The sequence below is a fragment of the Pyrgilauda ruficollis genome, unplaced genomic scaffold (assembly GCF_017590135.1).
Source record: "Pyrgilauda ruficollis isolate IOZ18807 unplaced genomic scaffold, ASM1759013v1 scaffold13, whole genome shotgun sequence".
NCBI lineage: Eukaryota > Metazoa > Chordata > Aves > Passeriformes > Passeridae > Pyrgilauda > Pyrgilauda ruficollis.
This window is the reverse complement of record NW_024511432.1, coordinates 12,431,496-12,446,921: the sequence shown is the minus strand read 5'-3', so window position 1 is coordinate 12,446,921 and position 15,426 is coordinate 12,431,496.

Sequence of the window (15,426 nt, the reverse complement as noted above, 5' to 3'; positions counted from 1 at the left end):
GGATTTAAATGGCTTTACTTGGACTATAATGTTTCCACAAGCAGAAGCCACTATTTATTCTAGTTTTCAGTTCTTTTAATACCTCTCCTTCAGATTACAGTACAAAATAAAAATATCTCTTTCCTAGTCACTGTACTTGATGCAGACTAGGAAGATAAATAACTGCTGCAAAACATTTGTGTTTTTTCCAACTAAACAAAGCATTGGTATTTCCTCCCAAGGCATATCTGACATTGTGCATCTGATAGAGAAATTCTTGTATTATGGTAACAGAAAAGAAAAAACTTACCTGTATGTTTATTGTACATGCAAGTAAGTATATGTCAGGCTGTTCAAAATTTATAATTTAATATTTACAAGGGTATTTTCTAGATCAGCTTTTGGAAGGTTGGAATTCATCCAATAATTTTTGGGCCTAATCACAGTGACACTCAGAAGAATTGTTCATGATCATTTTTCTCTCCTCGCCTTGTGCCAATCATTTTTCACAAACATTTGTTTTTGAGGACAGCTTTGTATTTTGACAGATAATGTGTCCTTACTTCGAATTCATAGCAATAGATATGAGCCATTCTTACAAGCAGTCTATAAATCATCAACTTCTCCACCCTGAATTTCTTGCCATCTCTAGCAGTCACTGAGGTCAGTAAAGGTTGGCATTTCCACCACTATTTGTCTTCCAAAGTTTTTCCTCGTCTCTGCCTTTTCCTTCATTTCATTTCCCAGGCAAACACACTTCTACTTATGCCAGCAGGCATCACATCCATCAGCTTCTCTCAGACAGGAGGGGCTCCACAGGCTCTGCACTGCGAGCAGTCACACTCGGAGCCCTTCATGTCAGCTGCACTCACAACCCCAGGGAAACACCCAGGGACGGAGCAGTGCGGTGGGTAAACAAAAACCTGGAAGGTCTGCAATAAAATCATGGAGTCACGGTCTAGCTTGTGGTTATGGATTAGGCAGCCCTGATGTCCAGAGCCCACCAGCCTAGAAATAGTGTTTGTCTTAATTAATCCAGCATATTTTCTACAAAGGAAGCATAAATATCTTCAAAGATATCTCAAGTCAGCATGAAATGAAGCTGCTGCAATCGAAGCACAGCACACAGGAGGAGGCAAAACATCCTACAGGTGCAATGGTAGACTAAATATGCCTCATTTAAATACTAAACTGAACAGTGCTGTGAAGCTTCAATCTTTAGAGGCAAAATAAATGCCCCATGAACAGTAATGAATTAGAATTTCCCAATTTCCAAAGCCCCACTGAGCACAGAATGGTCAGAGGCACTGTCTCTACCTTTGGGCAGAGAAGATTCAGCAACCTATGAAAAATCTCTTGGATCTGTGACTGCATCCTTCCCATCATGTTCATGATGTTTAAGTCATTTTCCCTTCCATTTACCTTCCACAAAGCTCAGAGGCAGCAGAAATTGCCTCATTCTGTGATTTTTAGCTGTCTTTCATTCATCAGTAGTCTTATCAGCAGTATGTTTCTCCTAGGTGAGATATAATCTATTAACATTTTTGGCAGCTTCTTGTGTGTTGCTTTTTCACTGTTTCTACCCAAGTGGGCTTTAATGGAATGTTTTTAAGCTAAAATGTGTTTGTTTGGACAGTACAAAACCAGTTTTCTCCACTTTCTTCTGTAATTAGCTTTATCAGTACCAGAGAAAAAAAAGCCAAGCACTGAACATATTTGGTCTCTGTCTTATATTCTTTGGATTTAGTTGCAAAACAGTTCTTGTTTCTGTGCATCTTTTGGAAATATCTACATTTATCTTTGCTTTCTATTTTGACATAAATTACAACAATTAAATAGTACTGAAGTCCCTGATGAAAGTTATCTTTAGCCACTCATTTAACTCTCATCTAAGGATCTCAAAGTGCTATTCCCATTATCTTCTAAGCTGCCTCCCAGTTGCACTGCAGTGTGTATTCTGAATGACAGTGCTTTGAAGTCTGAAGAAAGTCTTGGCTTAGGGATGTTTTTGACAACTAATTGTAGTTTTTGATAAAACTCTTCCAACTCTGTGAGAACATATAGCTCAGTGTTTTCATTATTCTTGTTTCATATTTTATTTAGAGCGATATTGGCTCATCACTCACTCATTTCCAATCTCTGACTCCCCAGTAACGCCCTTCAGAGTAACCACAGAAACTTCATGAGCAGCATAATTTACTTCTGTTTGAGTTATGCACTAATCTTTGCTATATCCAGCTCATTCCACCAAGTACACATACTTGTACACATCCTTCAGATGGTTTCAAGTCAGATTTCCTTTCAGTTGTGGAAGGCAATTCAGGTATGACACAGCTTCTCTCAGGACACAGCTCTAAGTCCTGGCCTTTCCCCCATGGCCATTTTTAACCCCAGCAGAAGGACAGTGATGGCAAGGAATGGCAATCCTTGGAGTACAACTCCTTGCAGAACAGCATGGGTAACTTTAGAACAGGTTAAGGTTATGTAAGGGCACCTCTGTACGGGTTCTATAAACTCTGTAGATCCCTTACAGACTTGCACCAACACATTTGATTGGTGACTGACCTGAATTTAAATTCTTTTAAACTCCTGTTTCATGAAGTACAAATCAGAAGAGAACATTGCAGCAAGACAAGCAATTGACAGAAATCTAAAGACATCTGTTAGAAGCAGACTATACCTTCTGCCAGCACAGTATTTAACACCAGCTCCTTTCTCAGCTTGTAAATTGTAAATGGATGAGTCTTCCCTCACAGAGGAGAATAAGTGGGTGGGAAGATGCTGGGGAAGCATTTTAAAACTCTGTGACTGCGCAGGAACCTAACACTGCTCAAAACACTGATCTTTTAAAGACATTTGAGGGAGCAGAGAATGTTCTGGTATCAAGTGAAGGATGTTCCGTGGTAGCACTCCCCTACCTTAAGTCTTCCTAATGCACCATTTAGATCTCCCAAATCAACAATAAATAAAAGGACAAAGAAGGGATAAAAGAAGGGATAAAAAGCATGCAGAAGAATCACCAAACTACAAAAGCAAAGCAGAAGAAAGGAAATGTGTATTTCACATGCTATCATTGCTTCAGAATGTGGGGAAGGCGTAAATATACAAGTGCAACAGAAGGTTCATGGAGTAAAGGTCAATCTGTGGATTTTGAACTCAAAACTTCCTGCTCAGTCTCTGGGGTTCAAGAGAACACCAGAGCAGAAGAGTGCTGGAAATTGGCACTGGAAATCCAGATGAAAGACAGCTCTAGTCTTGCATGTTTCTTTTTCTCTTTCCAATAGTATTTGTTACTGGTTGATGCTGTAGGCAGGGTGGGCCAGTCATGATCCCACACTGCTCCCACAAGGAGCTCAGTGGCACTGGAAATTGTCTTTCTCAGTGCCAATAATCTGCCTTTCATTTTGCAATATCTATGGCTAAGCATCAGATTGCTGCAGGTTTATTTAGGACTCTTTGGGTAAAGTACCCTTTATGCAGTGGGTGGCAGTTACCAGTAATGCTGCTGTTATTATTATTACTGTAGAAAAGCTTTCAGTGTAAAAATGTTTATGGAGGCAAGGTTTATGCAGACTGATTTCACATGCACCTCCTACACTAAAGCTACTCCACTGAATAGAAGCCACAATAATTTCATGATATGCTGCATCCAGAGGTTTGAATAGCCACTGTAATGCCTCCCTTAGAGCCAAGCCTGCTCCAGAGCAAACAGACATTCCATCTTCCAAATGAGACAGAGGAAGGCCAGTGAGGACATCCCTCACGAGCAAAAACATTTAAAACTTACATATAGACTTTTAAAACTGCCATATATTTTAGGTTATTGGTACTTGGATATTCAGTAATGAATGCTGTGGTCAATAAATATCGTTGGGCAAGGTAAGGATGATCTTGGATGTACTCAACAGCTAAGGAGGAAGAGCAGCATAGGAACCTGTTTGGGTTTGCATCAATTCATTTTTCCTGTGCTCTTTGGCAAAAAGATAATGCTTCATTTACTTAAAAACATTTGTTGCTAATGTAACACACTATTTCATTACAGATTTTACTAAGTTGGGTCAATGTTTTATAGATGTTGCTTACAGAAATGATTAAATAAACTTTGAACCACTCCTGCAGTGCAGCACCAACCTCCAAATCAAGGGGAAACAAGACTTCATCAGGTAATTCAGATTTGCAGGCACCCATCCTTTGTTTTGAACAAAAAAAAACCCTATATTTTTTTTTAAATATTTAATCAAGCCTATTTACATTAGAATGATTATCTACTTAATTCCATCTTGTTAATGCGGTTGTAATTCTTCAAACATTTACAGAAATAAATTGAAAACCAGGTAAGCTATCTGTTTTTTGTAAATAATATATTAAATTTTCTTCAAACAAAATAATTAATTCTGAACAGTAACATTGTGTAATTAAAAAAAAACCAATAAAGCATTCTCTAATTATAATTCCAAAGCTTATACTATTTTTGAAACTTGTGTTGGGTATTTGATAGATAATAAAAGCAAATTACTGTATGTTTTAGTAACAGTTGTCAAATAACACCATAATGAACAAATGATGACTAATCACAATATATAATCCCCCATAAAAGCTAACTGACAATTGATTTTCTTAAATATGGAAAGAATTCATCATGATGAACACTGCTACGATAAAATCCCAAGGAATTAGAAAATATTTATCTCTATTTGAGCATTTCTACAAATATTAGACCTACTGAAGAGAATAAATAACAAAGGTGTGTTGGAAACACAACATCCTCCTCGTTCACAGACAGAATATGAATTATGAGGATGTAGCTAAGGGGATCAGTAGTTTTTTGTAGGTGCATCATGGTTTATGTGCCTGGTTGGTGCATTTGCTCTCAAGCCCTGCCAGCACACTCAGCCCTGGGAGCATCACCACCTCAGTGCTTGCAAACAATATGACAGAAACTGGGAAAAATATAAAGATGTAAAAAAGAAGGTAGTAATAATATGGAACACAAGGAGGTGAACCCAACAGTAGCTATGAGGGCGATTTTTAGAGGTGGTTGATGTGAACACAAGCAGGGGGATTTCAGGATGGAGAGGAGCCACCAAGGGAGGCCACAGTTCTGACTAAGACCCCCCTCCCAAAAGTGAGATAAGTGGAACAATAAATTTTTCCATACCATATTAAATACAAAACAGGAAAGCCAGCAAATGTGATTATTGTGTATCAGCCTGTCTATGGATTTTTAGGCAGTAATTATAATAAAAAGACGTTTCCCTGCAGTTCTGCAATGTCACAGGGATGGGCAATTTGTGTCCTTTACCAAACTTCAGTGGGGTTTTAATGGGAAACTTTAGGTTGCCACAGTGGGATCAGACAGAAGCTACAAGTGCCACAGACTGGAAGAAAATAAAAGGTGAAAGGCTATTGCTGTAGGAGTATGTGACAATTTAAATTTGTTATGCACTCTCAAGAGCACTCTGTCCAGCCCAGAGAACTGTGCCCAGAGGCAGGAGCATACCAGACTGGCTTTTAAGCTGCTTAAGCTTCTTTACTGTGCTTTAATACTAGAGGTGCCAGGCTCATTTGGACAGTCCCTCTTCTATCCAAAATGTTCAGATTTCCCCTAGTGTTTAAGTAAAAACCTTTTGTTTTACACTTTTTACAGCGTGCATTGCATTCCCAGCTACTGCAACAACAACTCCTCTACAGCGCAAGATTTTTGCATTTATGTGATTAAAAGTTAAACTAAATGAGAAAGGATTTTTTTTTAAATCTAACTGATAATGAAAAAAAAAAAAGGCAAACAGTACTGAAATTCTTGCCTGTGAGGGCGGTATCCTCTACAGCGCAAGATTTTTGCATTTATGTGATTAAAAGTTAAACTAAATGAGAAAGGATTTTTTTTTTTAATCTAACTGATAATGAAAAAAAAGGCAAACAATACTGAAATTCTTGCCTGTGAGGGCAGTAGAACAGGGTGCCCAGAGCAGCTATGGCTGCCCCAGCCCTGGAAGTGTCCAAGGCCAGGTTGGATGGGGTTGGAGCACCCTGGGATGGTGGAAGGTGCCTATGGAAGGGGCTGGAACTGGACAATCTTTTAGGTCCCTTCCAACACAAACCATTCTATCCCTGTGTGATTCTGTGACTGAAATGATCAACTGAGTCATATAAACTGGAGCAGTTTTGAGATGTGTCTCAGTTCAGTAAAACTATGTAACATTGAAAAGGAAACTCAGGCAACAATCTCTATCTAATTACTCCATTTGCTTTTTGCATGGTTTTACCACATGCAAACAACTAAACTACAGCTCTAAAATGTCATTTATTTCCCTTACATGCAGAAAGAATTATATCAGTTTAAACAGAGCACAGAACTAACCAAGCTGCTCGGGGCCTAGAAGCCACATTCCACATTGTGATGTGCAAACACGTCATTCAATAAATTATGCACATGAAGCAAACCAAAGAAAGCCTTAGCCAAAACAACAGCAACAAAAACAACCCCCACCAAACACAAACCTGGTAAAATAAAGTATTCAATTTTTGAATGAAACCATTTGCAGTGGGCAATGTTGAGATAGTAGGCTGAAATGTAACAGAAAGCACACCATTGCCTGCTCAAAAGCTCATCTGAAAGGAATGCTAAACTGTCAATAACACAAACAAATCATAATCCATTTATTGTCCAATATTCCATAACAAACTTAGAATGGCCAGATCCTCTGGGAAAATATACAGAGCTTTGTATAAGACACTAACTATAAACCCATAATCCTGTTTACTGTTTTCCATAAAACAAGAGTATGAAAGCATTTGCTGAAATGGAAAGCCACACATGTCTGAGCTTTGTCTAAGTGGATAACAGCAGCCAGACTTCTGACTTCCTCTCCCTGGTCAGGAACTGCCTTCAGTGTGAGAGTACTAAATAATCCATGCTAGCTAGCCCTTCTTTGCGTGGACTTTTGCATCTGCCACCTCAGCTGAGGCAAATGATCCCTGGTTTAAAACTCTTTTATGGCAAATACTGGGAAAGGCTTAAAAAATAACACAAACCCAAAGCCCAGCACGATACAGGATTTACTTGTGGACGTCACTGTCAAGAAACAGAAGTGAGAGGAGCAATTCCTTAGGTTCAGTTAAAAGGAAGCCAAACTCTGAAAATTATTTCCAGCCATGTAGAACAATATTATCTATTTAGTACGACCAGTTCTCATGTTTCAAATTAATTACCAAAATAAATTGGGAGAACAGTCTTTTCTATTAATTGGGAAAAAATAAAAATCAGTAAACAGCTTGCTGGGTTGCTTTCCTGCAATCCCCTTATTGGAGTCAATGTACTGATCTTGCTGGAAGTTCAGTGTGATTATCCATGGACAAAACAGCTCCTGGATTTACATTAGGTGATGTGCCAGCTGTAGTTTGTGTTTGTGTCCACATAGGTAGTGAAGTCCTTTAATGCAAACATTGCCCATGTCACTCTCGTGCTGAGGGGTGAATGTGTGTGCAAATAGGAATCTCTGTTAGAGGAAATGGTTGCATATTTTCACAGGATGATTTGTACCCTCTTGAAAACAACCCGACCTGCTCCATCACATGAATGCCACACGTGAGGTCACACTGCTGCTTCCACACTGCACTGTGCCTTCACTCTTCCCTGGAGGGCTTTTTCTGGCTATAATTAGAGTTAATCACATTTCAAAGTACCAAGATAATTATCTCCATGTCAAATTAGCTCTTTTCAAATTAAAGACTGTCTCTGCTTAATTTTTCCCATTTTGAAAGAAAAGCAGTGATCCCCAGATCTTTTATGTCATTTCTTTATGAACTTGAGGTTACGATAAGCTACTTTCTGAACCACTGCTTGAATGCAATTTATTTTACATAGCTTTGCATAATAAAATAGCATTTTAGATAACTTATTCAAAGGGCAGATAGTAATTCTCTGAGGATTTCATTAAATCACTCTTTTCATGTTAAATTAATGTGCCAAGTTAATTTTGGAATAAACAAACCAAGATATCTAATTGCTTTGTGATAAATATGTACTCCTTGCCTAGAATTTTATCATGTAGTTTTAAATTTTTAAACTTCATATATTTGTGTACATCTCAAAAGCCTTAAATTTATGTATTTACTGGTACACACAATAAGATGTATTTAATAAACTGCAGGTTCATATCAAACTGAAATTTATCTTTCATAGTTATTTTGTATCCTGTGTTTTCCTACAGCATGGATGGTAGAGGGGACTTTTGGAAGAAGTCAGTTCTAAACAAATTGACACAGAAAACCTGAAGGATAATGATAAGCTCTGACAAATGAGAAACAAGCAAAAAATGCAGCTCCACAAGAGCGAGAGAGAAAACCTCAGGACTGAAGCCAAATTTGCTTTTCACCAGATTTCACAAGCCCACTCCCCTCTTTTTTCCCTTCGGTGAACGTACAGGCTGTGCTCCAAAACTGCACCATGAAAACACAGTGAGTGGGAGAGCAGCTTGGCTCGAGGTCTGAGTTTCAGCAAGGCGTCCCCTTGCAGGGTGCCCAGCGCCAGGGAAGCGTCCCACAGCCCTGCTGAGACACTCCTGACACCTGGGGAGGGACCACAGGGGCACAGGCTCCCCAGCCAGGGGCAAAGGAGAGCTGCTTTGCTGCTAAACCCAGGTCTTTCTAAGCAGTCAGGCCTTTCCCAGTTACACAGCTTCAAATCCACAACAAACATAATTCAACCAACCACGATGTGAACACACGATGGTTCTGTAACTTGTTTTTCTCTCCCTAATTCACCCGAGTCCCTTTCCACAGCCCTTTTTACTTAGCCAAAGCAGCAGGCCTGAGCCATGGCTTTGTAAGACCTTCCCTTAGTGAGGTTTTCCCTACGTGCAGCACTGAGACACGCAGACACACCTCTGACCCTGCCAGTGCTCCCCTCAGCCTTCAGCACGGGGGGAACAGCACCACCAATTCCCTAAACCCGGGGCTGGAAAGACAAGTGTGCACTGCCAAGCAGCAGCTAATGCAGCATCTTCAATAAGAGAGAGATTTTGATGTTGCTTATTTTATACCAACAACTACTTGCTAATGCTCCTAACAGGGAGAAAGATTTAACTTGAGATTTTAGAGCCAAAATGTACCTTTGACAGCCATCAGCAATTATTATTATTGCTGTAACAATACAGTTGGATGCATATTTTACTTTATTTCTCGGCAATATTTCATGTTACTTTTAAAGGATACAAAATCCATTGCAATGCTAACATTTCATGCTCATTTATGCAAGCATGATTTTGGAATTAGTGCTCTTGATGTTTTCTTTTGATAAGGCTGTAAAACATTCTTGAAAATTATTTCATTTTTTTAAAAATCTTTTCAAGAAAATTATACTCAGCTAGAATAAATTATTGCAGTTCTTCTGCTGCCAGTGAAGAACAATCTTATTTAGGACAGTTTTTCAGCATGTACTACAAACTGGAGAAGGATCATCCAAGCTGAACCATCATAAAGACACTAAAAGCTTATTTTTATCTAGAAAAATTAGCTATTTCACAGCTTTGTAGCTGAAAAGTTTCTAGTGAAGTCTCTATAGAAAATAAAGTGATACTTGATTATATTTATGAAATTATTTTAATGTAGGAAAAAATGGTTGCTGGATTTATTCTTAGTAGTTATAAGGCCTAGGAAACTTTCCCTTCCTTGTCCATCCATAATTCTCCAGCTGATCTCACTGCAGGCTCTTATGCCAGGTGGGGACAGAAGGGTCAGTGCCCCCCAGTCAGGAGCACATGGAGGAAGGGAGCCAGACTCTCATCATTCTCCCAAGATTTGTTACCATTTTTCTCCTACACCAGCCTTTTAGCAGCTCAAATATCCATTTTATTTCACTTCCCTGTGTGACAGTATTATGGCAGATAATAATTCCTCCCTCTCAGGAAAAAAATTAAAAACATATTTAATTTTAAGCAAAGGCTTAAGACTCTAAACTCAAGAGTAGTAGAGCTCACTAAATCCAAACACTCAATAAACTAACAACTCTACATAACCCAAACTTTACTGACAGTGAAGAAGCTGCCCAAGTTCTTCATTGACTCAGGCTGAAGACATGTATACAGGGAGTTTTGACACATATATTTGCACTTTTACAATACTAAACAAGGACCACAGAATGATTTGGACTGGAAGGGACCTTAAAGATCATCTAATTCCAGCTCTTCTGCTGTGAAGAGGGACTCTTTCCACCAGATTAGGTTGTTCAAAGCCGTATCTAAATATCATTTAGCCAAAATATTTCTTCTTTCCAGTACTAGAAGAATGTGCAAAAACATTCAAATTTTGGGTACTGCATGAAAAAGCAAACCCAGTTTCTTCTGCATCCCCCACACTTTACAGCAGAGTGAACTCCATGTTGAGTACACCTGTGGGAGTAGAGCTGATTCAGGGAAGTGCTCAAAGGGTTAAGCCCTTGGTCCATTTTCAGTGGTTTAAAACTCTCATCTCACTCCTAAAAAGTCACGATTTGTGTGAATGAAGAGGAAGAAGGAAGAGTAGATGGCCCAAGCAAGAGCAGAAAGTATAAATGCTAATGCGTGCCTGGGTCCTGAGCAGCACCCAGTTGTGACCGCCAGTGCTCCTCAGTGGGGTGAACATTTGATGATAGGCTGCATGTGCAATTGAGCAACACAAATATCTTCTTCTCAGCTGCACTACAAGCCTAGGCTGCACTTCTGAAAATAATCTTTTTGTTGAATACATAATTTTGAGGGTCATTGCCCATGGATTGCTGAAAGCTCTCTCTCTGGGAATCCAGACTTATTTGTTTGGCCATGAGTTCTATTTCATAGTGCAAGATAAGGCCTATTTGCTGCTATTGCCCATCACTGTGTAATCAGGTTCTGTTATTATCATTGGTTTATTCATTCTTCTGTAGCACACTGTGCTGTGCTCAGGTTCAATCAGAAGAGATTTATGGGAGGAATGACTTGTTTGTTTATTTGCTTCCTCTCCTCCCAGAGACATGCACATGGAGCTACATAGCTAAGCTACAAAACTTAAAGGTTTCCCAACCCCAAATTGATGCAGCCTCTGGAAATGTCTTTAAACTGAGTGTCCAATTCTCAGTTTGCAGGGGAGCATTAATACCCAGCAGCTCGCACCTCTTCACATTACCACAAATTGTTTCAGTGCAGGGTAAACAAAGTGAGAAAATGAGGGCACTGCTGCCTACATTTGGGAAACACTGCCAAGGGCAGCAGGCCAGGGCCAGAGAGAAACTCAATTCTCCTGCAAACAGCCGCCCTGTGGAGAAGCTTGGCAGTGGGACAGCCTGGCTAAACACACTGTGATCTTAGCCTAAGTGGCATTTCCTGCTCTAAGTTTGATCAAACTGAAAACCTTCTTTCCTATATTTACAACTACCCAGGTGCTTTTTCCCATTACCAGAAGCACTTCAGGGCTTTGCTAATGCACTGGAAGCACCTTTCTGATAAGCCAACATAAATTGGTACAGCAATAAATCAAGAAGCATTATGCTAGTCCAGGATGTGGAGGGAGATAATTTCATTATGCTTATAAAAATAAAAATCAAGAAACAATACGCATTATACTACCATATGAAGGTGCATTTCTGTATACAGAGAATGTGAAGCCTAATAGGAGAGGAAAACAATTACAGGATATTTTATTCACCAAAAGCAATCAGGACCACATGACAACTGCCAGGACAGGTTATTGGAGAGGGTTGCCTTAGAAGACAATATGCCTTATGAGGAAGATGGAGGCATTATTAAAACATAATGCACATGCAGAGCGCATTACACACTGACAAGCTAATGCTTCCCAGGAATATAGATTGCAGTAAGCCGAGCTTTAATTATTTAATTTCCTTGTTCAAAAGTGCAAAGCTCTAGCCAAGAAAGCATCTCCTTCCATATCAATTCAAATAGCATCTTTCTTCTATCTATTTGGTGGTGCCCATTTAATAAGCTATTGCCACCAGAAAAATAAAGATTCATTAAATGAATTTTTAAAAATTACATTAACAGATGTTTTATTTTTAGATTTCTATAGTAAACTGAAAACTGTGCTTGAGAAGTTAGACCAACATGTTAGCGCTTCTCTTTTGGTTTTTATTTGGCATATTTTTTCAATAAAATCAGCCTCTTTTTAATTAAACATGTTTTATCCCTTTATTGACATTGCATAAAGTCCAAAAGTCATAACAGGGAATACGTTATTGAGCCATTCCACATTTCCTAAAGAACTGAAAGCACTTCGTTTCACCTCAAACACCACAATGCTCTAGAGAAGGAGAACATAATGGTGATTATTAACAATAATAATCACGAGCATTTGCTTTCACATTGACAGTGACTCCCACCAGCCCTGGATCCAGCTCACCACACCCTGCAGCTCAGGAGAGCTCCTCTTCAGGGACAGCAGTGCCCAGTGCCTGCCCAAGCAGCTGCTCCCCAGCCATGGGGACAGCAGCCAGATTTTGGCCAGTCCCAGCAGCAAAGTCAGGCCTCAACTCAGCTCCAGAGAGTCCTTAACCTTGAGCAAATGAAATGCTGGGGAAGATGACTCTATAAATTTGAATTAGGCTTTGATTTGACCCAACAGAACCCCAATACACAGAAACAAACCCAGTGCAAGCAGTGCTTGGCAGCCCCACAAAGGAAATGGGGCCAGAAAGGATTTCCTGAACTCTGGGAGGCTGTTCCTGACTAACACATGGGCATGAAAGAAGGCAGGTAAAGAAAGCATGGAGAACATCATCCAGACTTTATTTGAGATACCCAAATCTTCCCTAAGCCCCAGGGGTACAAAGAAAGCACAGAGTCTTCCTAAGTCACAGGGATGCTCAAAGATTTTGGTGTGATCTTCTACACAAGCTCTACAGGGCAGTGCCCCAGGCTTGTGGCAGCCTCTCCTCTCAGCACACTGACACCCTTATTTTCATTATTTCAAACACAGGACTTCCAAGACCTTTCCTCTTCTATGGCTCCTTTCTACACCAAAGCTGGTTACTATCAGCTCTTCTCTCTGTAATAGTTTATACACTTGGGTGATTAAGCAAAACTTTCTCACAGAATCATGGAGGTCATTTCATCCCACCTCCCCTGCCTCCCCCCACCCCAACACTGTATTTCCTCCACGTGGGAGTTTTCCTCTGTTCCTCTTCTGGCTGTCCATTCCCATGACTCATTTTAGAGCCTCCCACATCTGCCATGCAGTGTCCCAAATGCAGAGCCTGCTTCCCATCACATGCCCCTCTCTTCTCACCTGCCCACAAACTGCAGCCGTTTGGACAAGCACAGGAAAGCTGCATCAGTCACATCACCAGAGAATGGGCTGGGAGACACAGCAGAAGTAAAAGGAAGGGAAATAATTTCTATCAAATTGTTAGAGGTTGGTTTTGGTTTAAAAGACAACCTCTGAAAATATCTACATCAATTATAACTTAATCTCCTTTGTGATCATTTAAGATTCCATCCAACTAAGGCAGTTTTTGCAATATACCTCAAAAAGCTTCCTATGTGCAAAATTTGCCTCTATTTATGTACCCTGATGCTAAATGCTACTGCTGTATTGATTACTGTAATTCAGCTCTAATTGCACTTTTACAAAGCAGGATGAATAGATCACAGTTGAGCTAGGAGGAAGCCAAACATCAATTATTAATATAACAGAGCTGGCCTTTACCATGCCTGTATTATTTACCTTGGGGACTTTAGGAACCTGCTGAATAATATTTATCCTCATAAATTAACCACTTTAAAATATTTGTTTTCATTAAGAAAAGCAACCAGAGTAATGAAATATTCTTTCAGCAAATGCAAACAAGCCCTCAGAGTCTGCAATGATACATGAAAACCCAATGCCCTCTCTCAGAATGAGCCCTGGTGTTTCAGAAAGCAGGTTTGTGTTGCTCACCAGAACACACAGGGCTGAAGATCTGCAGATTGGCTCGAATGCAGCACGGGGTCTTTGGTTGCTGTTTGAGTCATTGTTGTTATTTGCACAGCTGTTTTAGCCTCAACAGAGATCCAAAACCAGACAGTTTTAGCAATGAGAAAAAGCTAATGGTAAAGCTGCTCTTTCCTCAGTGCAAATTTCTAAAAAAAGGTCAATATCTCCAAGTCCTGTTTCCCAGGCACATTCTGGCCAGCGCTGTGACCCTACACCAACCTCTTCTTTCCTTTGCTGTCACTCCCTTTGGTCCCGTGTCTTGCCTGTGCATCTTCTGCTTCATTGCTCCAGCCATCTGCATTTCCATTAGCAGCAGTTAATACTGACAGTTTATACTCTAACCTTGTGGCTCTGGCGGATGATTTGGATATATTGATTTTTTTTTCAAATATATATATATTGCTAAGCAAGGAAATTTTTTAATTATTCCTCTGACCTTTGCCTCTTCTATTTGGACACTTCACCTGCTCAAAGAGCAGTCATCTCTTTTTTACCTCAAGTTTGATCACCTGCAGAATGATCTGGCTTAGTGCAGTGTCTTCCCGGCCAAAGCACAAGTGCTGCCAGTTTGCAACCACATGCACAGACCCACCAAGATTTTCACCTTCAGAGTGAATTTCTGGATTTTCCACAGGCAGATGGTATCACACACAATTCCTCTTCAGTATTTAACTGCTGTTATGAAGGCAACTCACGTGCTGCACAGATTCTGTGGTTGCTCTGTAGGTAGAGGCAAATTTCCCCTGATGAATAAACACTATGCTTAAAGGCTATTGTTTCTTGAATAAAAACATTCACCAAAGCTAATTCTGTAAATTTCCACTCTATCACAATCAAAAACTCACTGTACACTATTTAATTAGTTAGCCATTTGTAGCCATTCATCATCTTTCCAAAAACATGCACATCACCATCTGTAATATCCAGTCAGTATCTTGGCTCTGAATGAGATAAAACATTTAACACATTGGCAGCTAAAAGTTAGGTTTGCTACAGAAGCCTCAAACGTGAATTCTGTTGCACTGCTCCTTTGAGAGTACCCCAGCATTTGCCAGTGGATAGTCTCCAATCAAAAAGCCTGGAAGGAATCCAATGAAGTCTGTGCCCAACATTCAACTGCAAGAGTATTAATCCAGCTTTATTCTATATCTGATTAGATGAAATCAGCCCTTTCTACCCATTAGGCATCTTTCATCTGCTCCTGCAATATATGTTTTTATTTCTTTTTAATCCTTTGGAAATAATATCAGTGCAGTAGTAGTCTAGCAACTGCTAATCTCTGATAAAAACTTAGGGCTAGATTGTTCCTAAGAAAAACAAGATACTTCTTGGATTTGCTCAGGAACTGATTAGAAAGCCCTGGAGCAGCACAACCCTTGGATGTGAGGGATCTCGAGGAGGAGCAAGGCAGACTGGCAGCTCTGGCTGGACCAGCTCCCTGTCCCCAGACACGCTGCCCTGGGGGGCTCTGGCACCTCCGATCCTCCCAGCTGCCCCATCCTG